Here is a 26,082-nt window from a genome sequence, read left to right on the forward strand (position 1 = left end):
AAGATGTTTTTTGTACAGTTCTTCTGTGTATTCTTGCCACCTGTTCTTAATATCTTCTGCTTCTGTTAGGTCCATACAATTTCTGTCCTTTATTGAGCCCATCTTTGCATGAAATGTTCCCTTGGTATCCCTAATTTTGTTGAAGAGATCTTTAGTCTTTCCCATTCTGTTGTTTTCCTCTATTTCTTTGCATTGATCACTGAGGACAGCTTTCTTATCTCTTCTTGCTATTCTTTGGAACTCTGCATTCAGATGCTTATATCTTTCCTTTTCTCCTTTGCTTTTCACTTCTCTCCTTTTCACAGCTATTTGTAAGGCCTCCCCAGACAGCCATTTTGTTTTTTTGCATTTCTTTTCCATGGGATGGTCTTGATCCCTGTCTCCTGTGATCAAAGAGACAGGACAGATCTCTTCGTGACAGGACAATGTCACGAACCTCAGTCCATAGTTCATCAGGCACTCTATCTATCATATCTAGTCCCTTAAATCTATTTCTCACTTCCACTGTATAATCATAAGGGATTTGATTTAGGTCATACCTGAATGGTCTAGTGGTTTTCCCTACTTTCTTCAATTTAAGTCTGAATTTGGCAATAAAGAGTTCACGATCTGAGCCACAGTCAGCTCCTGGTCTTGTTTTTGCTGACTGTATAGAGCTTTTCCATCTTTAGCTGCAAAGAATATAATCAATCTGATTTCGGTGTTGACCATCTGGTGATGTCCATGTGTAGAGTCTTCTCTTGTGTTGTTGGAAGAGGGTGTTTGCTATGACCAGTGTGTTCTCTTGGCAAAACTCTATTAGCCTTTGCCCTGCTTCATTCCGTAGATTAGACTCCATTAAAAGTTATTACAAGAAAAAAAAAAAAAAAAAAAGAGCAACTTATCATTGCCACTCTAAGGAATGCTGCTGCTAAGTCGTTTCAGTAGTGTCCGACTCTGTGTGACCCCATAGACGGCAGCCCACCAGGCTCCCCCATTCCTGGGATTCTCCAGGCAAGAGCTCTGGAGTGGGTTGCCACTTCCTTCTCCAATGCATGAAAGTGAGAAGTGCAAGTGAAGTAGCTCAGTCATGTCCGACTCTTCACGACCCCATAGACTACAGCCTACCAGGCTCCTCTACCCATAGGATTTTCCAGGCAAGAGTACTGGAGTGGGGTGCCATTGCCTTCTCCCACTCTAAGGAACAGATCTAGAGAAAGAGGCCCAGCTGGTGAGCCAGGGCCCTGAGCTTCCTCTGTGGAGGGGTTTTGAGGAATGACTCTTGGCTCCTACTTGTCTAAACTATTCCTTCTTCCTCCAACTTCCACCCCAAGAGCTCTTTTCCTTCCATCCCCGCACTTACCTCCTCACTAAATAGGTCCCAATATTGGCTTCTTTGGGCAGAAGGTACGACGTGACAGCCTGAAACTGGGGCAGGCAGTCTCCACTCTGTGGGTCTTCTTGGTTCTGATGCTGTGTTCATGCCTCTCTCATTCTCACTGTGTCTTGGGCGCTGTGTGTCCCCATCTCTGGGGTTGGAACTGCCCGTTCCACCAGACCCTCAGGCATTCTTCCTTCTGGTATCTGACAAGCCACTTATCCTCAGAATCAGAGTCCAGTTGATAAACCTCGGCCACCTCTGGGTCCTGGCATACCGCCACTCCTCTGACACTCCCTCATCCTGATCTGAAGCTCAGAGTGGCTCCTTCTCATGTCTGGTCTGACTCAAACATAGCTAATCATTATTAAGCACTGACTATATACCCAGTGCTTTTTCAAAGCACAATGCAGATTTATTTAATCCTCACAATAAACCTATAAAGTAGATATTATTATTATTTATTATTATTATTATTCAGTCCCTGGGTTAGGAAGATCCCCTGGAGGAGGGCATGGCAACCTGCTCCAGTATTCTTGCCTGGAGAATCCCCATGGACAGAGGAGCCTGGTGGGCTACTGTCCATGGGGTTGCAAAGAGTTGGACATGAGTGACTAAGCACAGCCCATTATTATCACCATCCACTTTTAATGAAGAAAACTTCAGCACAGAGAGATTAAATCATTTCCAAAGCTGTCAGCCCCGGAAACTTCAGCAGCCTATGTTGAAGTTTCTTTAAGAAAAATAGCTCCACAGTGATTGATTAGAACCCTCATGGCCATAAATCCAGAATGCTAAATGGTCCCCATTCTGCCAACACTTCTTTTCCTTAAAACCTCAAGTTCCTAATATGACGGGAAAAGAAAATCTGATTGTGGGTGTGCCCTGGCTGTCTACTTTTAGGCAATCCCATTCTCCACCCTCCCCCTTCCTCAGGGGCGCCTGTTGCCACCGCTTTCCCTAATTTTCTGCTGCCCCAGGCCTTCAGCTGTTCATATGATCACTAGTGGCTCAGCCCCGCTCAAAAGGTTTTCAAACAGGGGTCTGGCCCACCAGATCGTAAAGGTTAGGCCCACGTATTCCAGAGGGCTGTGTCAGATGAGGAATTCTATTAGAAAGCTTTGCATCTGGAGTTTTCTAATGGTGCCTTCAGGCAAAAAAAAAAAAAAATTAAAATTAAACCAACAACCCCTCCCTCCACTCCTCCCCACCCCCCCATTCCTGCTTTCCCCACAGCAAGATTTCTGCCTTGGTTAAATCAAATTCATTAATAAGCAAGGGGGAAAAGCACTCCAGGCAGTTTACCCTTCAAAACGTAAACTGTTAAAACATTTTGCGGTTACAAGCACTATGAAAAAGAATGCGTTTTCTCTCGTGTTTTGTGATATCTCATAATCAAAGATTTTCTCATACATGCCGGGAACACTATGGAGATGGTCACATGTAAGGTCATTTCACTTTCAGCATTCTTTACAGTAACGGTAACATGCTTGAAAGTTTAAAATCGGCAGCTGCCATTTACCTGGTCTTCCTCTGCTGTCAGCCACTGTTTTTCCCCCCTGAAAATATTCTCAGTGTTGTGTACGAGCCATCTTTGTTTCTCTCACAGATACCGAATGCCCCTGTGTATGTGTACCCAGTTTTCAGCTTTCTCCTCCCTCCATTTTTCCCTCCCTTCCTCCCCGCCCTCCTCTCTCTCTCTCTCTCTCTCTCTCTCTCTCTCTCTTTCTCTCACACACACACACACATACACATACACACAAACCCTGTTCCCTGGTATGGGGCTGAAGTTACAGAAAGAACCCAAGAAAAGAGTGGTTTTTAAGGTCCCTATAAGGTCATGGCTGGTTGGGGCCTGACTGGAAACGGGGCTTGGGAGGGGAGGGGACTTCTTTGCAGGGGGTTCCCAACCTGTCTTTGTCTGAAAACTGGGCACTAGGCCAGTCCCAACCCAGCGGATTGCCTGGCCTCCAGCCCAGTGATGGATCTGACTGTCATTTCCCTACCCCCAGTGAGGGAGTAGGCAAGCTACGAAGCGGGACGAGGAGGAGAAAAACAGAGCCGAGTCTGGGAGAAAGGTAGGAGGGGCGACACTGGAGGAAGGACTCAGCTGGGGAGGTGGAGGCCTCCCCCAGTCCCAGGGCCTCTTGTCAGTCCCCGCTCCCCTGTTAGAATTCATTATGAAAAATCAGAGAAAGTAACGACTCCATCAGAAAGAGCATCTTGTGTTCAGGCAACAAGAGGAAAGGCAGGAAGGCTGTTGCTCCATCCCTTCTAACATTGAGACAACGCTGGTTAAAATCTTATTTTCTTACCTAAAAGTCTTATTTTTAAGAACTTCCTGAAAAGGGAAGGCTGCAGTCTTCTTCTTTGGGAATGAAACCTGTAGCTAAATGCTCCTCACCAGCAAGAAATTCTTCTTTACACACAACTTAAATCAAAAGACCAACCCCTCTGTATTTAAAATATGTTGCCATGGGCAGGGAAATGAGGTTCGTGACATTTAGAAGTTGACAAAAAGGACAGCTTCTGTGAACTTAAGGAAAACAGTATAGTTATAAGGACTCATCTATTTTGATTGATTTCTTCCCTTCAAAATCTTTACACTTGGGGACTCTCTGTGAGGGCTTCCCAGATGGCTTAGTGGTAGAGAATCAGCTTGTCAATGCAGGAGATGTGGGTTCAGTCCCTAGGTTGGGAAGTTTCTCTGAAGTGGGAAATGGCATCCCACTCCATTATTCTTGCCTGGAAAATCCCATGGACAGAGGAGCCTGGCAGGCTGTAGTCCATGAGGTCATAAATAGTCGGACATGACTTAGTGACTAAGCACAGATTGTTTGTGAATGTATTTCTCTAAATTAAATATATGTTCGCATTGGAAGTGTGAACAATCTGACAGCTCCTCTAGACCAATTCCCCTCACCTTACTGATGAGGAAACAGAGATCCAGAGAGGTCTGGTGACTAGCCCAAGATTACGCAGGTAGAAGGACTGGAGAAAGGACATGGAAAGCAGGCCCTCTCGCTCTCACTCTTTCACTCTGGTTCTCCACCAAGTACCATGCCTTCCCTGGCTTTCTCTGCTTCAGTCTAATTTTAGCTAACTTTAAGCAGTATACATGTGTGTGTGTGTGTGTTCCTTTTCATGACATCACCTTACATATTCTATCTTGTTATTTAACCGTCATTCACCTGTATCTGTCTCACTAAACAGAACTGTTTAAAATAGTGATACATGTCTCTCCTATTCTTTCTTGAATCTTTAAGATTCAGAAAAATGACTGAACTATAGCTGGTCCCCAACCATAGTTTGTGGGAGATGTGTTAGTGGGAGGGTGATAATAACATGAAAGCTGACACAATAAAGTCATCAATATATTACAAATGAGTTGAAAAGGCAATCAGAAGCCATGTTTTGATTTCATCAATTTACTACTTTGAGGGGGGTTGTACACATTGGTGTTTATAGAAGAAATCTGAATGTATATGTCTAACAAGGCAGTGCTGGTCAGGAGGAAAGCCTGGTAGTTGTACAAAAGCCCACTCCACTTTAACAGGTGGGAACATTTCAGAGTCTACCACGAGACGACTGACATTGCTAACTAAGAGGAAGCTCATATACACACCCAAGAGAAGCTCTATGTGGTGAACCCCGTTCAGAGGCTGGACCTCGCTCCTGTGTTCAGAAATGTTGCTCTGTAGTCGTGTCTGTCTTGAGGTCTGCATCCTCCCAGACTTCCCCAAGCTGCTTTTCCACTAGTACCATGGCTGGAAGTCAAGAATCCTGTTCACCCAAGACTTTCAACTCTGACTTGCAGGCATCTGGCCCAGCGCTCTTCCTGGTACTTTTGTAGCAGGGCAGGGTTACTTGACCAGTTCTAGCCATTGAGCTTTGAGAAGAGCTTTTAGTTGCTGGTTTCAGACACTGCAGAGCTCTTTCCATTTGTAAAACAGTGAGGAGTGTTCCTGGAAGAAGTTCTTCCTTTAGCATGAGTCTTGGAGTCAGGAGACACAGAGCAGTGAACATGGAACGCCAGCAACAGAAAAGCCTTCTTTATTCTAAGCCACTAAGATTTGGGTTTTGTTACCATAGCATAACCTAGCCTGACAGACATAATGTGTGAGGTAATCTGAGGGGTGGTAATGACCGTGACACCATCGTATTGCATCCTTTGAAGGGAAAGTTATTCCCTTTTCACATTCCTCCCAGCTATTCAGATGAGCTGAGGAGAAGATTGGATTAGAGGCTATTTTCTTTTAACAGCTCTCCTACTTTGCCCACCTTCCTTTTTAACGGAGAGCTGAGCTTGGGCTCAGAATGTTTGGCCAGAATCTAATTCTATTTTGTTTTCATAGATTATTTTATAATGATCTCTGAGGAACATGATCCTGTTTTTTTTTTTTTTTTTTTAATTTATGGAATGTTACAAAATTTCCTTTGAAAATATATTTAAACAAAATAAAAGAACTACCATCTCTACAGTGTTTACTATGTGACAGGCCTACTTGAAGTTTGGGGCATGTCATTACCTATTCCATCCTTGGAAGAATTTTATGAAGTAGGTACCATAATATCTCCACTTTGCTGATGAAAAAACTGAGGCACAAGGGTTAAGGAGCAGCTCAAGTTCCCCCATTTAATAAGTGGCACAGCCACAGTTCAGTTCAGGGGCTCATTCGGGTCTGTCTCTTTGCCACTCCATGGACTACAGCACACCAGGCTTACCTGTCCATCACCAACTCCTGAAACTTGCTCAAACTCATGTCCATCAAGTCGGTGATGCCATCCAACCATCTCATCCTCTGTCATCCCCTTCTCTTCTTGCCTTCAGTCTTTCCCAGCATCAGATGCCATGATCTTAGTTTTCTGAATGTTGAGTTTTAAGTCATCTTTTTCACTCTCCTCTTTCACCTTCATCAAGAGGCTCTTTAGTTCCTCCTCACTTTTTGCCATAAACGTGGTGTCATCTGCATATCTGAGGTTATTGGTATTTCTCCCGGCAATCTTGATGCCAGCTTGTGTTTCTTCCAGTCCAGTGTTTCTCATGATGTACTCTGCATATAAGTTAAATAAACAGGGTGACAATATTCAGCCTTGAAGTACTCCTTTCCCAATTTGGAACCAGTCCATTGTTCCATGTCCAGTTCTAACTGTTGCTTCTTGACCTGCATACTGACTTCAGAAAATCTGTTTCCACAATTTGTACTCTGAGAGTTGATTTAAATTAAAACAAAAACAAAAACAGAGATATCCCTTTTGTTCTGTTGGTATGTGCCCATAGCAAAGAGTATGAGGGTGTAACACGAAAGATAGTGTTTCAGAAACCTCCTTTTGGCCTGCAAGAAGACATGTTCTGCACCCTGCCAAAACATGACCTTTGAACAGATTCACCCACCTATATTCCCGGTCAGGCCAGAGAGCAGGCTCAGGGACTCAGGGCAGCACTTCCATTGCCATGGAAGGATAATGGACTTGTGAGAGCTTGAAGGAAGATAGAAGGGACTATGGGCTTCCCAGGTGGTGCTAGCAGTAAAGAGCCCACTTGCTAATTCAGGAGACATAAGAGACTCAGCTTCGATCCCTGGGTTGGGAAGATCCCCTGGAAGAGGGGAGCAACCCACTCCAGTATTCTTACCTGGAGAATCCCATGGACAGAGGAGCCTGGCGGGTCCATAACGTTGCAGAGTGGGACACAACTGAAAAGACTAGCATGCACGTGTGCAGAAGGTGCTATAGGCGATGGGGGCGGGGGCGGGCGGGGGGTGACCGTTTGTGTCTGAAGCTTTTATCTGCAGAAATACCCCTTTTTCAGAAGCACTGGATTTCTTGGCACCCACTCAACAGATGAATTCAGTCCTTGCCACCCTATATACAGTGCCAGCTACCCCAGCCGCTCCGGGCCTCTCCATTCAGAAGGCTTAACACTCCAGTGATTAGAAAGAGGGTTTTGATGTGTTTTCTCTTAAGGTTTTCAACCTTTGGGGAATATCTTGTCCAGACTACTTTAATTTTTAAAACAAAGAAATTTCTTAAAAATGCCTCCTTGAATCTTCCTTAGCATGGAGCTCTCCAGTTTCTTTGGGTGGAAGAAATTAGGAAACTAATGTTATTAGGAAGCTTTTTTTTTTTTTTTTTGCATTATTGTGACTTCAAGACCTAAATATCCCAGAAAAAAAAAAAAATAAAGCTTTAGGGATCAATGGGTTTGAAAGAAGGCCTTTCCTTTCTTTATCAGAGCGTGCTCACCCTGGCTAATAGGAAGAGCAAGCCTTCCTGACTCACTCAGGTCCTCAGTCCATTCTGTTCTTGCCATATTTTTTTTATATCTCTGCTGCCTAAGCATATGGAAAGAAGGCTCGTGGTGGAGAAACCACAAAAGAGGCTCAGATTCATATGTCATTTAATGCAATGTAATTGGTGGTGGCGGTTGAGGGTGGGAAATCTGTATTCATAATTGGTTAAAAGTAGGAAGCATGAGTCAACAGGCTGGGATCTTGAAGCCTGGTTACTTTGATTATCATTTCTTGACAGTGAGTCCAGTGAGTCTTATATAATACAATTTCGCCCATCAGCCAAGGAGACAATATTCATTTCATGTTCAATCACTTCATTATTATTCCTTTCAATAATTGGAGATTACTGCAACCTCTTCACCGGTGTTAAGAAAATGTATGTATTTAGGCAATAGATGGCAGTGTTTCCACAAATTTTAATATTGCAATGGCTCTTAAAGGCATCCTGGTGCTCAGCTCCCCTGTAGCTTGCCGTGATCGTATAGTGGTTAGTACTCTGCGTTGTGGCCGCAGCAACCTCGGTTCGAATCCGAGTCACGGCAGGAGGGGAGAGAACTTTTGAAAGAGAATAGCACAGATCCCAAGCTGAAGTCCATCCAATAAAATTTTGCAACCAGACATAGAATAAATAATAAAAATCAATCAAACAGAAACCACTGCAAAGATTTTAAACTTTAGAAAGATGACATATGCAGAGTGTCTTTATTAATGCACTAACCCTGGTGCAAGTGTGTTGTGTGTGGGTTTTTTTATTTGCCTTGACGGATAATATGATAAGACTGGAGTGTAGTGGGCATGTAATTATTATTAATTACAACTACTTAAGCTCTGCTTTGAGCAGACTCGTCAAGTCTGCTTGCTTTTGAGCCTTGCCAGGGCTGTACAGTAATAACAACCCTGAATTATTTGGAAAGATATCAGCGGTAGATGTGGAAATCCTGTTTAACCAGGCATGAATTGTTGTTAGGAGGTTTCTTTTTTTTTTTTCAGGATGACAGAGAGAAAATGAACTGTCCCTTATCAGTAATTGCAGGAAACATTTTGTTTCTATGATATGAACTGGCTGTAATTTAACTTTCCTGCCTCATTGGATAATGTAAGGAGCCAGTTGTTGCTCAAAATGAGATTCTCTGAAGTGGGCATTTGGGTCTGATAAAGGACATATTCTAAGTAGACAATGGGGCTCAAGCAATAAATAATGTCCATATATGGTGAAACTTTTTTAATGACATTTTCCAAAAGACTGGGGTTTGTATTATAAATGGCTAAATGTTGAATTAATGTGAGTAACACAACTTTAATGAGTCTTTCTCCAGGATTTAAAAACATGAACAATACAGCCTGAAAATGTCAAATATAAGTATGTAATAATGAAGTTTACTGCTCACTAGAAGGTATTTTTTAAAGCCTTTAGCCTCTGTTTCATGGATGGCCTATCAAAAACTCTTGTTTGTTATTTATGTAACACTAAAAAGGATTTCAAATGAAAATATATGCTCAGGGTAGGCACAGATTCTATTTAGTTCTTTCAGAATCAGTGAATTCTTAGAAATAATATTCTAGAAAAATTGCAATAAATACTGCCCATCTCTTCCAAACAAACAAACAAAAAGAGAACAGTTTCTATTTGACTTTGGACCTAGATTGACCAGGGCTTCCCAGGTGGTGAGGGTGGTAAGGAACCCACCTGCTAATGAAGGAGACATAAGAGATGAGGGTTTGATCCCTGGGTCAGGAAGATCCCCTGGGGGAGGGCATAGCAACCCACTCCAGTATTCTTACCTGGAAAATCCCATGGACAGAGGAGCCTGGCAGGCTACAGCGCATGAGGTGGTAAACAGTCAGACACAACTGAAGTGGCTTAGCACACACACATAGGTTGCTAACCCTCAGAATGTAATGTTCTAAAAAATGTGTTTATTGTTTCCTCCCAGACTAACTTTCAAAACCATTTTATACTCTGAATCTCTTCCTCCTGTGGTTTATTCTCTTGCCCCACCCCACCCCACCCTTCAGGCCCGTATTTCTCAGGAATTCTGCCTCCCCATCTCCAAAGGGTCGAGCCTGGCCTCTGCTTCAAGTCTGAGTGACCTTCTCAGCTGGCTTGAACTAATAATGCTTCTAAGAAGACTATTGCAATTATTGTTTACTTTAAAACACTTTAAAAAAATAAAAAATAAGCCCAAGCCAAGGTTATTTGTGTTCTGCTAGGAGACTGAAAATGCAATGAATTAATCATTTGAGGAAGGAGATTGTATCAGCCAGGATTCAGTGGTTACAAGTGACAGAAACAACATGTACTGATTTAAAGAAAGGCATGGATCTAGGCGCGGGAACAATGGGGCTTCAGAACCAATAGGAACCAGGCTATTAAAGATGATCAAGACACACTCTCTCCATCTCATCCCATATCTGTTTCAACATGTCATCTTTATTCTCTCAAACTAACTTCTATATGGCAGAAAGTGTGGCAGGTGACAGCAAAACCTAATCTTTATACTGACAGCATTGCTGTCTGCAGGAGAGCCCCTGAGTGCCAGTACACAAAAGTCCTGGGGAAAGATCTGATTGGCTTAGTTTGGGTCAGGTGTCCATTACTGGACCAATCAGCTACGTCCACAGGGATAGAGTGATATAGCACAAAACGTGCCCTTCCCTTGGTCTTGAGGCCAGTCCCAAAGTGAGGAAATTGCCAGCTCTGGAGCCACCTTACTATTTTCCCTTTGCATTACTTGATTCACCATGTGGTGGCTGTCTAATCCAACAAACTCATGAGTTCAGTTCCCAAACTCTTAATATCTCTAATGACTTGTGAAGAAAGAAAAGCAGTTGGGGAGTGGGGAGTGGAGGGTATCAGACTTTCTGGACTCACTCTGGATCTTAGGGACATAGTTGGAGGAACAGCTTGAATAAGAGAGCATTTTATGTTCTCTCTCCTCTGTGTCCACCAAACAGGGCCTTCTTGCCCCAGTTGACTACTTTCCCACCTTGGCCAGGTGAGAGCTGAAGTCTTCTGAGTCTTCTGACAAAAGTCCCCTTGAACTTGGGCAAGTTACCTAAGTACTTCAGAGTAAAATAAATGAATGAAGAGGAGGCAGTTCATGCAGGAATTAAAAGAATAATGTACAAACAAATAAAAAACATAGTACTGAGGCTTGTAATACAAATTCAACACTGGCGTGTAGTAGGGTTGTAACAATAGTTATTCTTATTCATTCAAGGTGCCCGGTGCTCTCCTCCTCCATCAACCTCCATTGGTAGAAACTCTAGAGTGAGATTTCCATTAGGAAACAAGATCCTTGCCATGGTTTCAGAAATTTTAAAAAGTGATAATATAGACTCTGAACCAGGGGTAGCACAAGTCAGAATCCACTAAGTGACAAGATCTTTATTCAAGTTTACCATCCTGGTTCACTCCTCTTCACGTTACCATGATTGCAGATCATAGAAATCAGGACTTGTTTTCATCAACAGAGAGTTTGCTGACACTGGGTTTCCTATCTTGCTTTCTTGCTCATGTTAAAATAAACTGAATTCTAATTCAAAACCCATATCAAATTGGTTTTCAGAAATGTTAAAGCCTGAGTGATCAGAAGAAATTCTAAGTTTTAATTATATTAACTTCAAGACAATATCTGCTTTTAGTTTTTTAGAAAGCGTTTTACAAATATCTCAAGAGACCCCATTGTTGCTTCCATGCTCACATTGTTTGCATTTTATACCAAAGCCCATACCTACTGGAGGAGGGCACGGCAACCCACTCCAGTATGCTTGCCTGGAGAATCCCTTGGATAGAGGAGCCTGGTGGGCAATAGTCCATAGGATTTTAAAGAGTCGGACACAACTGAAGCAACTTAGCAGGCAGGCATACCTGCTGATATAGAGTGACTCTGATCTAATCTTTCAAAAAATCTCTCTCAAAAATGTCAACTATATGACCAGTGCAAGTTCCAGGCATGAAGCAAGGCACTCAAAGCTGGTGCTCTGGGACAACCCAGAGAGACAGGGTGGGGATAGAGGAGGGAGGGGGGTTTCAGGATGGGGAGACACATGTGTACCCGTGGCTGATTCATATCAATGTATGACAGAAACCACCACGATATTGTAAAGTAATTAGCCTCCAATTAAAAAAAAATTAACTAAAAATAGTCAGCTATAAAGGATTACAGGGCAAAGGTAAGCCATTCAACAAACTAGAGTCCCTGACAACTTTTTAACTTTATGGATGAAATATTGTACTCTAAAAGAATCCTGGTTTGGATCACATGGTTTTGGCAGCTGTAGTTTTCACCAATCAATGACAGTGTTATTGCCTTGTTGTTGTTCAGTCCCTAAGTCATCTCCCTCTCTTTGTGACCCCATGGACTATAGCATGCCAGGCTTTCCTGTCCTTTATTATCTCCTGAGTTTGCTCGAATTCATCCATTGAGTCGGTGATGCTATCCAACCATCTCATGTCCTGCTGCTCCCTTCTCCTTTTGCCCTCAGTCTTTCCCAGAATCACGGTCTTTTCCAATGAGTCGGCTCTTCCCATCAGGTGGCCAAAGTATCGGAACTTCAGCTTCAGCAGCAGTCCTTCCAATGAATATTCAGGGTTGATTTCCTTTAGGACTGACTGGTTTGATTTCCTTGCAGTCCAAGGGACTCTCAAGAGTCTTCTCCAGGACCACAATTTAAAAGCATCAAATCTTTGGCACTCAGCTTTCTTTATGGATCAACGGTCACATCTGTACATGACTACTGAAAAAAACTATAGCTTTTATTCAAATTGTGAAATGATTTTTCTCACTGAAAAGTCAGGAAAATTCCTTGTACTTCTTTTCTTGGACATCAACTATAATAGCAAGAGGAAGTGTTAATTCTCTGTATAAGTTATCTATGTCCCTCATGTTGGTGTGGAGAAGGCAATGGCACCCCACTCCAGTACTCTTGCCTGGAAAATCCCATGGATGGAGGAGCCTGGTAGGCTACAGTCCATGGGGTCGCTAAGAGTTGGACACGACTGAGTGACTTCACTTTCACTTTTCACTTTCATGCATTGGAGAAGGAAATGGCAACCCACTCCAGTGTTCTTGCCTGGAGAATCCCAGGGACGGGGGACCCTGGTGGGCTGCCGTCTATGGGGTCGCAGAGTTGGACATTACTGAAGTGACTTAGCAGCAGCAGCATGTTGGTGTATCTCTATAGTGGGCCCATGGAATTTGTTCAAATAAAATATTTTACCTGTGTGACTGCAGTTGAGCAACTAAAAATTCAAAACTCCATATGCTTGCTTTATTACCATAAGCTTATGGCTTTAGCTGAATGCCTCCTTATTGCTCTCTAAAATATAGTAAGCCAGATCAATCTTTTTTTGTTCAGACCCTATCTTCTTGATCTCTACCACTAACCTGTTGAATTGAAGAGAGTTTATATTCCAGTCTTTTTGATTCCATACTTTAGTGAGTGTCCATAAATAAAACAAATTCGCATTTTCTGATCAAGTCATTAATTGAACAGTCTCCAATAAATGGGCTCGACCTCTATCTAGTCCCTGATTATAAAGAAGGTAGTTTGTTTTGTGCAATAAAAATACACTAACTTATAGAAAATGATTTCTTAGAACCAAATCGAAATAGGTGGAATTCACTTTCAGGGAGCCTTGCAGAGCTAGGATGTGACTGCCATCTCCTCTGTGGGGCCAGGAGGTCTTAAGGCCCAACTCATTGGAGCATCAGTGTCCCCAGGAGTGGCAGCTGGTGGTGACTTGTAGAAAGAGATTATCCACCACCGGCTGCTGCAACTTCATCCATGGGATCCAGACACAGAGAGTTGATGTGCGGGCTGTTTCCAGTCTCTATAGCTCAGTCAGTAGGAAGTATGAGTGAGACACCTTTCCAGTGCCCCTACCTGTCCTAAGGTACTGTGACTTATCTCAATCATGTCACCCTGAAAAGCTGAAGATCTGTGGCCAGGCCTGGAAATGCTAGCCTTCCTAGGAGGTGACTTGTGAAAGAAAATTCCCACAAAAGCTGAATCAAAGTTTTTCTAGGCAGGGGGGGATTCAAATCCTACTGCTGCTGCTCTGACAGTTTGACTTTGCACCTGATCTCTCTGTGCTTCAGTTGATTAGCAGAACAGGGGGAATATGAGGAGGCAGAGAAGGCAATGCATATCTGTGTGACTCCTGGTGATGATGACAGTGTTTCCTTCCATCCCTTCCCAGGAATGCATTTTTTGTTCTCTGTTGGTTTTTTGAACTTAACAGCATTCAAAAGTCAGCCCCGCAAAGCAAACTGAAAAACATGCCTTGGATGCGAACTCTGATTGTGAGAAGTTTTAACACACTCATGTCTTCATCTAAGCCCTGGCTTTTAATTTCAAGTCACATTGCCATCAGAAAGATGAACTCTTTGTTTTCCAGCCTGTTTGATAATGAGCAGAGATTGGCAGAGAGGTCACCGTCAAGAGACTCCAGTATAAACATGAGTTGTCACTAGATGGCGCTGCTTGTCGTTATTCATCAAAGACAAGGAACTCTTTTTCTTTCTTTTTTTTCCTCTCCATGGAGTCCTGGCCCAGCCTGTCTGCAACTGGGATCCTAATCATGCCAGAACTCTTCTGTACTCTGAAGGGAGGTTCTATTTTCAACATATTATCATCAAGATCTGAGGACCAAACAGACTCCACCTACAATCTGGGGGAATTACCTCAACAGTGTTGCCTTTATCCAGAGGTGATTTAAAAAAAATATATTGTATTTGGATGTCAACGTTCAAAGGCTCCGAGGCAGAAAATTCCATTTCAAAGAAAGTGTGATTAATGAAGCCACATAAATCCTATAGATTTATGTAGAGGCTGGAGCAGTTTCAGAAATCACACCATACAAATCAAAGAAGCGGGTTTTTCTACATCCTCTCTCACTTTCTCTTATTCTTATTTTGGCACATCTTTTCCTTTCCTTCCCTCTTTCCCTTTCGAAGTCTCTTGAATGCACATATCCCAAATTCCAAAACAAGAGGGAATTTGATCGGATATCCTAAGTACAGCCACTTTTAAGCTCTAACCATCACCATTTCTCCTCATTCTTCCCCCAAGAGATGCAGAGACAGGGTTGAGGCCGTAACAGTTAACTCACATAACTCAGACTGCTTATAAAATTAAGTCAATTCTGGAACTCCATGTAGTAAGACTCCCAGCTTCAGTAGGGGATCTTACTTAAAGAAAGCCAAATTTAAAAAATAATGAAGGTCCTTTTCTAGAAGAGGTGGTGGGGGAATTCTAAAGATAGCTTTGCATAGAAATTTGTTAAAAAAATCTCCTTTAGACATATCTCTGTATCCTTCATATTTCACCCACTTATATCAACCTCTAACTGTACCCCTTACTTTCCTTCCTTACTTTTATTTATATTCTTAAACCATTCACTCTTTTATATTCTTCTCTACTCCAACGACATCCTGTTCGGACTCCCTATCTCTTTCATAAACTCTAACATGCTGGGAGTCCCCTCAGCCCCCTGAAAGTGGTGTCCTTAGGCCAGTCTGACTGTATCTGCTTTCACAAGTGAGCCTGTCACCTGGGTAACAATGTAGACTGTAGTACTGTGTTCTCTAGTTAGGGTTGTGGAGTGTCGTCTCTAATGGTGAAGCACATGAGGGTAGAGTCAGATTCCTGTGTTGAAATTCCACTTCTACTCGTTACTTTCAAGATGGCCCTGGGCAAGTTAGTAAGCTTCTCTGTGCCTCTGTGTGTGCTGTGTGCTCAGTCCTGTCTGATTCTTTGCAGCCCCATGGACTGTAGCCTGCCAGGCTTCACTGTCCATGGGAGTTTTCCAGGCAAGAATGCTGGAGTGGGTTGCCATTTCCTACTCCAGGGGGTCTTCTCAACCCAGAGAATGTCCGGGTTGTCTTCTGCACTGGCAGGTGGATTCTTTACCACTGCACCAGCTGGGAAGCCCATCCTTAATAGTCTCTCCCTCAAAGGGTTGCTGTGAGGATCAAATGAACTGGTATAAGCAGTTTGAAGAGTGTCTGGTTCAGAAAGAGTACAGTATTCACTGTAGCTTTGTTATTATCATAACTGCTAAATTATTACTATTATTATATGCCAGGCACAATGATAAGTAAAGAAGGTAAAAAGATGGTGATAAGTGAAAGTGAAAGTTGCTCAGTCATGTCCAACTCTTTATGACCCCATAGACGATACAGTCAATGGAATTCTCCAGGCCAGAATACTAGAGTGGGTCGCCTTTCCCTTCTCCAGGGGATCTTCCCAACCCAGGGATGGAACCCAGGTCTCCCGCATTGCAGGTGGATTCTTTACCAGCTGAGCCACAAGGGAAGCCCAAGAATACTGGAGTGGGTAGCCTATCCCTTCCCCGGGGGATCTTCCTGACCCAGGAATTGAACCGGGGTCTCCTGCATTGCAGGCGGATTCTTTACCAACTGAGCCATGAGGGAAGCCCAACAAGATGGTAAGAGTATACAAATAGACTGTATCTTTGTCTCCATGAAGCTTTCAGGTAATAGAAGAAACAATTAAGTCAACCTGTATTTGGCCATGCAGCATGATAGGATGATGTAAAGGAACACCACAGGTCTGACACCAGTACACACAGATCTTTAGTCGCCAGTGGGGAGTCTAGAGAAAGGTTCCCTTTGGCACTGAGACCCAAAAGGGGTCAAGGATTGACTTTCAGAGATAGCTACCCACACACATATCTTCCAGCTCTTGTGGGAAGGGCATAAGCAGAAAGGCGGGAACCTTGTTCCTGTCTTTCTTGGGTTTTTGGCGTAGCTCCAATGCAGTGAGTCTTGAAGGGAGCCCAGCCCAATTGAGCAACTTGGGGTTCTGGATCTTTAGGAACTCTAGGAGGCTCCAAGAACAAGGCACATATAAAAGCAGTCAGAGTGAGAAGATGAAAATGGGCTTATTTCTGATTGTCTTCCTGGGCACTCCCTGAAATATCCAGGCATCTCTTCAACTAGAGAAGTAGTGTGGATGAGGGGGGACATTCTCTGACATCTGGTAGGCTTGATGAAGCAGCTAGAAATATAAAGTCCTATATGCAATGGAAAGTAAGTTGTTTTTTTTTTCCCCCTGCTTTTAAAGATTCAAAATATCTGGTTTAATCTTTTAGCAAGCATATGTTAAGTGCCCATGCTATAAAACCTGGAGATGCAATAATGAAGAAAAAGAAAGCTCTCAGTGAGCTTGCAATCTAAAGGAGAAAATAGGCATAGATTCAATTGCAGTCCATCAGAATGTATCATCAAAAAGCCTCATGGGAACACAGAGGAGGTGCAGAAGTCATTCAGACAAGACATGTAGCCAGCATCTGACCTACAGAGATTACAATGATAAAAGGAGAGGAGGTACAAGATGAAGGCAGAGGCAGAAAATTTATGTAGAGATTATCAAGTTATCAGACTGTGAATAGAAGACTCTCTTTTTCCTTTAAGCCAAAAATTGTCATACAAATTTAAGACTTCCTGAGTCATAGTTCAGGAGGATTTGGGAATACTCCCAGACAAGACAACTTCTCCATTCTCCAGGCCAGTGTCACCTTCATTTCCAAAGAGTTCCCAGGGAATAAAGGCAAAGGGAAAAGAAAGTAAGCCATTGAAAACAGATGAAGGAGATAGAAGAAAGGACATTGTGGCTATAAAGAAAAATGGCTGCCACCAGGCTCTCCAAGGAAGCCTCATTTTTCTTCTTGCACTCGTAAAGAACACCAAGGTTTATCTATTCTGTACATAACGGTTTGCATCTGATAACCCCAAAGTCCACTCCATCCCTCCCCACCCTGCCCCCCAGCAGCCGCAAGTCTGTCCTCTATGTCTGTGAACCTATTTCACAGATAGGTGACTCATGCCATACTTTAGATTCCACACATCAGTGACTCATATGGAATTTGTCTTCTCTATCTGACTTACTTCACTACAGTCCATCCATGTTGCCGCAAATGGCATTATTTCATTCTTTTCAATACATGAGTAGTGTTCCATTGTGTATATGTATCACATCTTCTTTATCCATTCATCTGTTGATGGGCATTTAGGTGTTTCCATGTCCTGGCTATTGTGAGTAGTGCTGCTCTGAGTGTAGGGCTGATGTACAGCACAGGGAACTATGTTCACTATCCTGTGATAAACCATAATGGAAGATAATATAAAGATGTGTGTGTGTGTATATATATATAATATGTATAATGAATCACTTTGCGGTATAGCAGAAATTAACACAGCATTGTAAATCAACTATGCTTCAACTAACAACAAAAAAGAATACCCAGGAGAGATCCCTTTGTAGAGAATCAACTGAGATGCAGAGGCTGATCATATTTCTTTCATTCTTTCACTCATTCATGCATTTCAACTAACACTGAGTATCTACTAAGGTGTTATTCTGTGTGTGTGTTGCAGGGTGGGGAATGAATGAGATCATGCTTTTGCAGTGAAGTAGCTCATTGCCAATAAGACAGACAGCCAAGCAGACTAATATTAGTTTCACACAATAAACTTTTGATGTACTATGGCAATCCTTCAGTTTGAGGTAAAATAAAACTAGGAATTAGGTGGCCTGAGATAAGCTTTTGTGAATATATGCACAAAAAAGGATACAGCAATATCTGAAATTTCAATCCCACTAAAATCCAGATGTACAGAGAAAATGTAATCTCTTTATATTGCTGTTATAATCTGACCTTTCTTGTAAGCTCCACCCTATGGGTGGAAAGGCAGGAAATAATTGTCTAACTCAGCTTAAATTTTAGTCCAGTCCCCAAAGGTAAATATTCCCTATAGGTAAAGCTCAGCCTTGCCGAGCAGTGGTTTAGTTTTCATTTTTCTTCTGCCCCTTTCTTCCCAATTCTCTACAAAGTGGCCTCAGGTACACAGCTGGGGCAGGGAGCAGGGCTCAGATGATCTTGTTAAGGTAGAAGGAGGGGGATGACCACATAGTGTCCCTCTTTTGCCCTCTGCTCCTGCTGGGACACGTGCTGAAGGTGACTGTGGTGAACCTTATACTCTGACTCCTCTCATCTTGGTTGGGGTTTCACGGCCCTTCCTGGCTGACTTGGCCTCATCTTGGCTCTCTTGGATGCTGAGGATACTTTTAAAGCCCTGCCACGTGACCTATCTGGCCCCATGGAAGACTCACTGTTCATCTGGGTGCAGTAGGAACTGGTGGATCATCCATGTCATTCAGAAACTCAGAACAAAGAGTACAACTCATTCTAAATACTCCACTGATCCTGCCACAGGATAAGCCCCACCTCCCCTAAGTAAGGACTGGGGACTTGAGCACTCCATATTTACTCAGTCTCCTCCCCCTTCTCTAGTCCGAAGGCTCAGGAGGGGAAATTGGGACAGATCTGATCAGTTCACCCTTCATCTTTCTCTAATTGGCCCCCAAATGCTCCCATCCCTAGAAAAATGGACTTCCCTTCTCTACTTCCTCTTCCTGCCTAGATGTCCCTTAGGTAAAATTCTACCTAGTCCATCAGACCTAACCCCAGACAGGGTCAACCTGGAGGTAAAGAAAACTTTTAAAAATCCTCTCCTTTTTTGTAACACCTGTCTCTCCCACCTATTATCTTGCTGAAGATGCCAAAATCCTATCCTCAGAGGTCTGCCTCTGAGTCAGTAAGCCCTTGGGCTGAAGTCTCTGAGAGAGGTAGTGATGCAATGATTTTAAGAAGGCAATTAAATTCTTCATGTCTTCAATATCTACAAAGAGCATTATCATTTTTAAGATAATAGAATTGTATTTCCTTGTCTTCTAATTGGTGGTCCAAGGAATGCCATTCTGCAGGTGGTTTCTGTGTAAACCGTGCTGAGTGTTTCAAGCTCAAGTAAGTTTAGGGAATACTGAGATAAACTTAAATAGGTTTATTTAACAGGAAACCATCAGAGCCTTTAATACACTAATGTGTTCTGGGAATTCTGCAACACTGTTTTCTGAAACTATTTGACCACGGAACACTGTTTTTCACATCTTCTGGAAACAGTGTCCTGAAGAATATAGGGATGAAAGATGCTGAAATCTTTTGTCCCCAGAATCAGTGAAACCTCTATTCCTCCATCTTACCTTCATTAAGTCAGCAAAGCAAAGTGTTAAGGCAACAGTATCCATACCTTTTTTATCCTTTTTCAGCTATGCTGGGTCTTCATTGCTGTGCATGGGCTTTCTCTAGTGGTAATGCTTGGACTTCTCATTGCAACAGCTTCTATTGTTGTGGAGCACAGGCTCAAGGTACACAAGCTTCAGTAGTTTCAACACATGGGCTCAGAAGTTGTGACACAGGGCTTAGTTGCCCCATGGCATGTGGGATCTTCCTGGACCAGGGACAGAACCCATGTCCCCTGCACTGGCAGGCGAATTCTTAACCACTGGACCACCAGGGAAGCCCCATATCTCTATATCTTATTTGTTTCCTAACTGGGCCCTCTACTCGCTCTAAGTCCTGTACTTGTTTTTAATGACAACAGCTTTGACATCAGTGTTGTAAGCACAAAATACCTGGGAATTAGATACTTGGAGATGCTAGAAATTTTAAGGAGACATGAGTTTGATCCCTGGGTGGGGAAGATACCCTGGAGAAGGAAATGGTAACCCACTCGAGTATTCTTGCCTGGAAAGTCCCAAGGACAGAGGAACTGTACTTCATGGGTCTCAAAGCATCTGACACAATTTAGCAATAAAGAACAACAACAATTCCAAAGTAAACAAGAATAATCCCCTTGTGCCAAAATGAGAAGTAAAAAAACCCAATTCTTGGTCTTCTCTGGGAATTGTCTAGTGGAGATACAGGCCTTCCTGAGTTGCCCCTTTGAAGGATGGGAAGTGTATGATGGCTCATGGTTAGGGAATGCAAAATAAAGATCTTATGACTTTCAATATAAAAATATATATGGTGTAAGATTACTGCACCATTCCCCACAATCAGAAGGAATGCAAATATTCCCTGCACGGCCTCAATAATGAAAACAGAACCTGAGTAGAGAGAAAAGTGGTATCAACAGGAAAGTTCTGGCAAAAGTGCTTTGCAGAGAACATAATGATCTTAAAATAGGTTCCTTAAAAGGAGCATTACCTAGGAAAAACAACCAAATCTCAAGGGATATAGATGAGATTCTAGGGAGGACAATGATGGATGAGAGGAAATGGCAAGAGAAAACCGTAGACGGCCGGGATAATGGGCCCAGCGACCCTTTTACCTTCCTCAAACTTTTCTTCTGTCCTTGTGTAAACAGAGAAGAGGCCTGACTCGCCATGCAAGGTAAAAGTGGGGCAAAAATTGATATTTCATATGCAGCCACATGTGGGCTGAAAGTATAACTCACAAAGAAAAAAATCCTCCCATCATATACATCTCTGTGTAAGTGGGATTGATTTACATGAGTAGCTTCAGCGTGAGAAAACACTTGTGAGCACACAGGAAAACAGTTGGGAGTTCCAGAACCCCAGAAGAGTCAGATATTACTGGTCATTCTGTGCTTTCATGGATAGGGGCAGTAAAGTATCCTTAAGAATGAAGTAGAAGGTTTTTGCCCCCTAGCCCTATTGCCACTTCCTGCTCCCTCAGTCTTCCTTAAGACAAAACATGATATAGGCTTTATTTTCTAAGTCATTCGATCAGAAGTAGTTATATTGGTAGCATTCTTTGAGTTAATTTGTACAGTAAAATTGCTGTTGGCCTGTGGACATACTTGTTCCTCAAGAAAGAGTTGATAGAAATAAGAATGGTAATTTGAGCTGTCATGAATCCCTATGGCTGTTAAATAAGTAAAATAAAAGCCATCCATACCAAGACTACTGTTTTGTTGAGAAACCAAAACTATGGAGACACCGCCTCTGCTGGCCTGGTCTGGAAGCAGTGAACATCACTGCTTAATGTACGTATCAGCTTCCCCTCTGTTTCTTAATGTCCTCCTCCCCTCACAGCACAGCCGGTGGGAGATGGGAACTGCACTCTGCACTCTCTCTTGCCCACAGAGGTGGTCACTGGACCAGATTGGGCCAGTTAAGGACCATGTCCTTCTAGCCAAGGTCTAGGCACACAATCTGTGCTGAGTCAGCTGGAATCCCTCCTTGGACTGTCTAGAAACGAAGGTGAGGCAATGTTGTCTCTAGGTCAGCCTTTCCAAGGTTTGGTTTTATGAACCTATTGGCCTTTAAGCCTTATCGCCTTTTAAAGTTTAAAAGGATGTTTATCACGTGAAATTGAAAGATGTCCAACTAATACAGAGACCTTAGCAGAGCAAGAAACCTTTACTTTCTTTTTCTTACCCCCTAAGAATATTTACAGAAGACATTCCATGTGCCAGACTGGAAATATGGTGGTGAGCAAATGTAAGCTCTTCTGACTGTCAGGGAGATGGTGGCCTACTGGGAAGAGCTGCTGCTGCTGCTAAGCCACTTCAGTCATGTCCGACTCTGTGCGACCCCATAGACGGCAGCCCACCAGAGTCCCCCGTCCCTGGGATTCTCCAGGCAAGAACACTGGAGTGGGTTGCCATTTCCTTCTCCGATGCAGGAAAGTGAAAAGTGAAAGTGAAGTCGCTCAGTCGTGTCCGACCCTCAGCGACCCCATGGACTGCAGCCTTCTAGGCTCCTCTGTCCATGGAATTTTCCAGGCAAGAGTACTGGAGTGGGGTGCCATTGCCTTCTCCATTGGGAAGAGCTAGCAGTCAATGATTGCTAATAATTAATCAAGTTCAAGTGCTTGGTGTCCTGTAAGGAAAAGAGACCTCATGTCTGAATGGGGAAGAGGTGGCAGTTTCCACAAGGAAGTGATGGTTAGTCTGACCTGACAGGGGTTAGGCTCATCCTCTTGGACCAACGTTTCCTTTGCTATTAAAACCTTGCATAACATAGTAGCTACCTCAGTTTAAGAATGTCTCTTGTTTTTTCAACCTACTGAGCTGACATCAGCCAGTTTATCTGATCTCATTACTGGGTATGTGAGTTTTCCTGTACTTTCCATACTTCTTGTAACATTATTAAGTTGAAAATGCACAAGAGAAAATTTTGATCTGAATAAAATAAAATGGTAGATAGAAAAGTGGAACAAATAACCTTTAAGAAAAAAATATTTCTTTGAATTCTTCTGTAATTAATTGTCTTTGAAGTCTTAAATATCTAAAAATTCTGACATATCTATATTTTTTATTCAATCAAAAATCATGAAAATATACAAAACAGAGTATAGTTTGGTGTAAAGAATATATACTTTTGTTGGAAGTCAACTCTAAAGGTATCTCACAAGGAATCTGTGCTAGAACTATATCTAGTGTTAGTCACTCAGTTATATCTGACTGTTTGCAACACTATGGATTGTAGCCCACCAAGCTCTTCTGTTCATGGGATTCGCCGAGCAAGAATACTGGAGTGGGTTGCTATTCCCTTCTCCAGAGGATCTTCCCAACCCAGGGATCAAACCCAGGTCTCCCGCACTGAAGGTGGATTCTTTATTGCCTGAGCCATCAAGGAAGCCCAAAACTATATATAAGGTATACATATATATGTATATATATACACACACACGCACACACACATATATATAACTGAATCACTTTACTGTAAGCCTGAAACTAACACAGCATTGTAAATCAAATTATACTTCAATAAAAAATATTTTTTTAAAAAGTGAATCTAAAGAGGGAATATATGTATACGTATAGCTAATTCACTCTTTTGTGCAGTAAAAACGAATACAACATTGTGAGGCAACTAAACTCTGATAAAAATTATTTTTAAGGAATGAATCTGTGCTTCTGCTCAAATTAGCACCTGCTCAATCCTAGTATTGGAGAAGGCGATGGTACCCCACTCCAGTAAATCCCATGGATGGAGGAGCCTGGTGGGCTGCAGTCCATGGGGTCGAGAAGAGTCGGACACGACTGAGCGACTTCACTTTCACTTTTCACTTTCATGCATTGGAGAAGGAAATGAACCCACTCCAGTGTTCTTGCCTGGAGAATCCCAGGGGTACGGGAGCCTGTTGGGCTGCCGTCCATGGGGTCGCACAGAGTCAGACACGCCTGAAGCGACTTAGCAGCAGCAGCAGCAGCAGCGGCAGCAATCCTAGTATGGCATTCTTTGCTTTGTTAAAATGTCTCTAGCTGTGATACATCCACTGTCCACTGATTTCTAGCAAGTAATTTGCATTTGTCATCTCTCATTTGTATGTAGATATGATAACTCATATTGATAACCCATCTTCTTATCTTCCTCAGTGGAAAAGATCATCTGATTTACCATTTTTATATTGTATACTAGGTATTCCTCTTAGCATCCAATGCATTCCTTTTATATTTTGATTATATACTATATGCTATGGACTCCTTTGGTGTATGAATTTCCAACTAGGTTTTGAGCGACCTGTCATGTTCATATACTTACATATTGTTCCCCGAAAGAATGTTTATGCTTTTGAGATCGGGAACTAGGGATTTGATGCCTTTTCAGCTTTTTTCTATCATGCCCAAAGCATCTTATCCAATCAGATCAGATCAGATCAGATTAGTTGCTCAGTCGTGTCTGACTCTTTGCAACCCCATGAATCGCAGCACGCCAGGCCTCCCTGTCCATCACCAACTCCCGGAGTTCACCCAGACTCACATCCATCGAGTCAGTGATGCCATCCAGCCATCTCATCCTCTGTCGTCCCCTTCTCCTCCTGCCCCCAATCCCTCCCAGCATCAGAGTCTTTTCCAATGAGTCAACCCTTCGCATGAGGTGGCCAAAGTAATTGATATTAATTTAACAAATATTTCTTGACATGTATAAAATACTGTTTCTAGGTCAAGAATTTGCTAAGTAAATGCTCTTTCCATTGGTGTGATTGTTATTATCTCATTTAGCATTTGGTTAGAACTGTCATCTATAGAGAAAAAGGAAGGGAGGGAGGGAGAAAGGAAGGAAGGAAAAGCTTGCCTCTCTATATTTATGAATACCAGAATCATTTCACGTGGTATTAAATGCCTCTTATGTAAGACCCAGAGGTTTTAAATTACGTGCTAGTTCTGCAACAAAACAGTTAAAGGCAGGATGTGAAAAAGAAATCAATGCAATTTACTTATAATTAATTTAAGATTAAGTTAAAAATGAAAAAAAAATGGCTTACTCTCAGTGGTGCTACTGTTGAACTGTCATTTAAAAGCTTATATATAATTAGTGGAAGTATGTTAATTGAATTATGGCAATTAAGTCAGCCTTGAGACAAGAGAGTTCCTTCTGATGGACGAGATTGTGGTAATTCTGTAACCCATTCTCCTCTGTTAGAAACTTTCAGGACCATAGCTCATCTTGCCCCTTAGTACTTTAGCTACTGTAATGTAGCCAAATCTTGATTTCTCTCATGTTAATTATCTACTTTGTGGATTTTTTTGAGCTCTTGGATTCTTCTGTTCCTTTTCCATTGGTTACTTGGTTGTCAGCACTGATGGGTAGGCTGGAGCCATGAAAAGGTCATGCAATTTACATCTGTTGGCTTTTTTTTTTTTTTTTAACTATGAAATATCCTCACCAGTAAGAGATAAAGTGTGTGGGGGAGGAAGTAAAATTATTTGAGAGGTTGATGTGAAGAAAGTGATTATCTCTTCAGCCTTCTCTTTAATCATGTCATTGTTGATTAAAGTGTTGAGAAAATACTGAAGCAGAAGTTGTCAGGAGTTTGGGGGCTGTTTGGAGACTCTGTCCATGCTAACCCCTTTTTACAGATGTTGTAGAATGAGCTAGCCATGTCCCTAACCTGATATTCACAAACAAAGTAGCCTTGGCTAATTTCCTTCCTCTCTCCAGGACTAAATTTACTCTATAAAATGAGATCACCACAGTTCCTTTCAACTCTAAAATTCTCCAGTTTTTGGTCTAGTCACAAAGACCATGCCATGTTTTTTAGAAACTCTCAATATGGATGGTTCACCTCCTATGCCCTGGGGTCACAAAGAGGCGCAGGCAGAATGTATGCCAGCCTGACGAACCAATGGGAAGTGGGGCTGATGCCACTGAGGACGGGCGTGGGGGCGGGTCCGAATCACAGATTCCTGCAGAAAAGGAAAAGCAAGAAAGAAGCCAACAGAAAAGAGAAGGGACAACCATACTGACATGCCTGAAAACAGAAGTCCTGGGGGAGTTCCATGAGCCGGACCAGCCCGGACATGTGCAGGACTGGGTGCAAAATGAGAATGTGGGGCTCCTTGTTTCAAGACAAAACGTTTCAAAATGGCACTGGCAGAGCTTTAAACTAAACAGAGGGCCTTCTCCTGTCGACCCTGTCTGTGGGCCTAACTGGAAGGGATTAATTCTATTTCCCAGGGGGTTGAAATCCCAGGAACCTCCCCTCCCTGGACGCCCTGAATCTGCAGGGCTCACTTCAAGTCTGCTGCTCATTCAGCACTGTTTCTTTCTTGCTTGCTTTTTTTTTTTTTCAACAGTGCTGCT

General features: G+C 42.6%; 1 protein-coding gene, 1 long non-coding RNA gene and 1 other non-coding gene across 22 annotated transcripts in view; 2 read left to right on the forward strand and 1 right to left on the reverse strand.

The window, feature by feature from the left end:
* The window catches only part of NFIB (nuclear factor I B), a 482,616-nt gene that overhangs the window by 97,703 nt on the left and 358,831 nt on the right, over positions 1-26,082 (forward strand). The window lies entirely within an intron of this gene.
* The window catches only part of LOC147366880 (uncharacterized), a 159,547-nt gene that overhangs the window by 31,186 nt on the left and 102,279 nt on the right, over positions 1-26,082 (reverse strand). The window contains exon 6 of one of the 3 annotated variants that reach the window (XR_015169563.1): positions 6,083-6,411. The exons of 1 other annotated variant lie outside the window; for it this stretch is intronic. This is a non-coding gene — a long non-coding RNA (uncharacterized LOC147366880). Of the gene's footprint in view, positions 1-5,748; positions 6,412-26,082 lie in introns of those variants that run through there. One more of the 3 variants, XR_015169560.1, reaches the window with a different exon arrangement.
* TRNAH-GUG (transfer RNA histidin (anticodon GUG)) lies at positions 8,121-8,192 on the forward strand. Its single transcript has one exon. It is a non-coding gene; the product is annotated as a tRNA-His (tRNA).

Source organism: Bos grunniens, chromosome 8, assembly GCF_055505025.1.
Source record: "Bos grunniens cultivar Pamir isolate PY7600 chromosome 8, Bosgru_T2T1.0, whole genome shotgun sequence".
Lineage (NCBI taxonomy): Eukaryota > Metazoa > Chordata > Mammalia > Artiodactyla > Bovidae > Bos > Bos grunniens.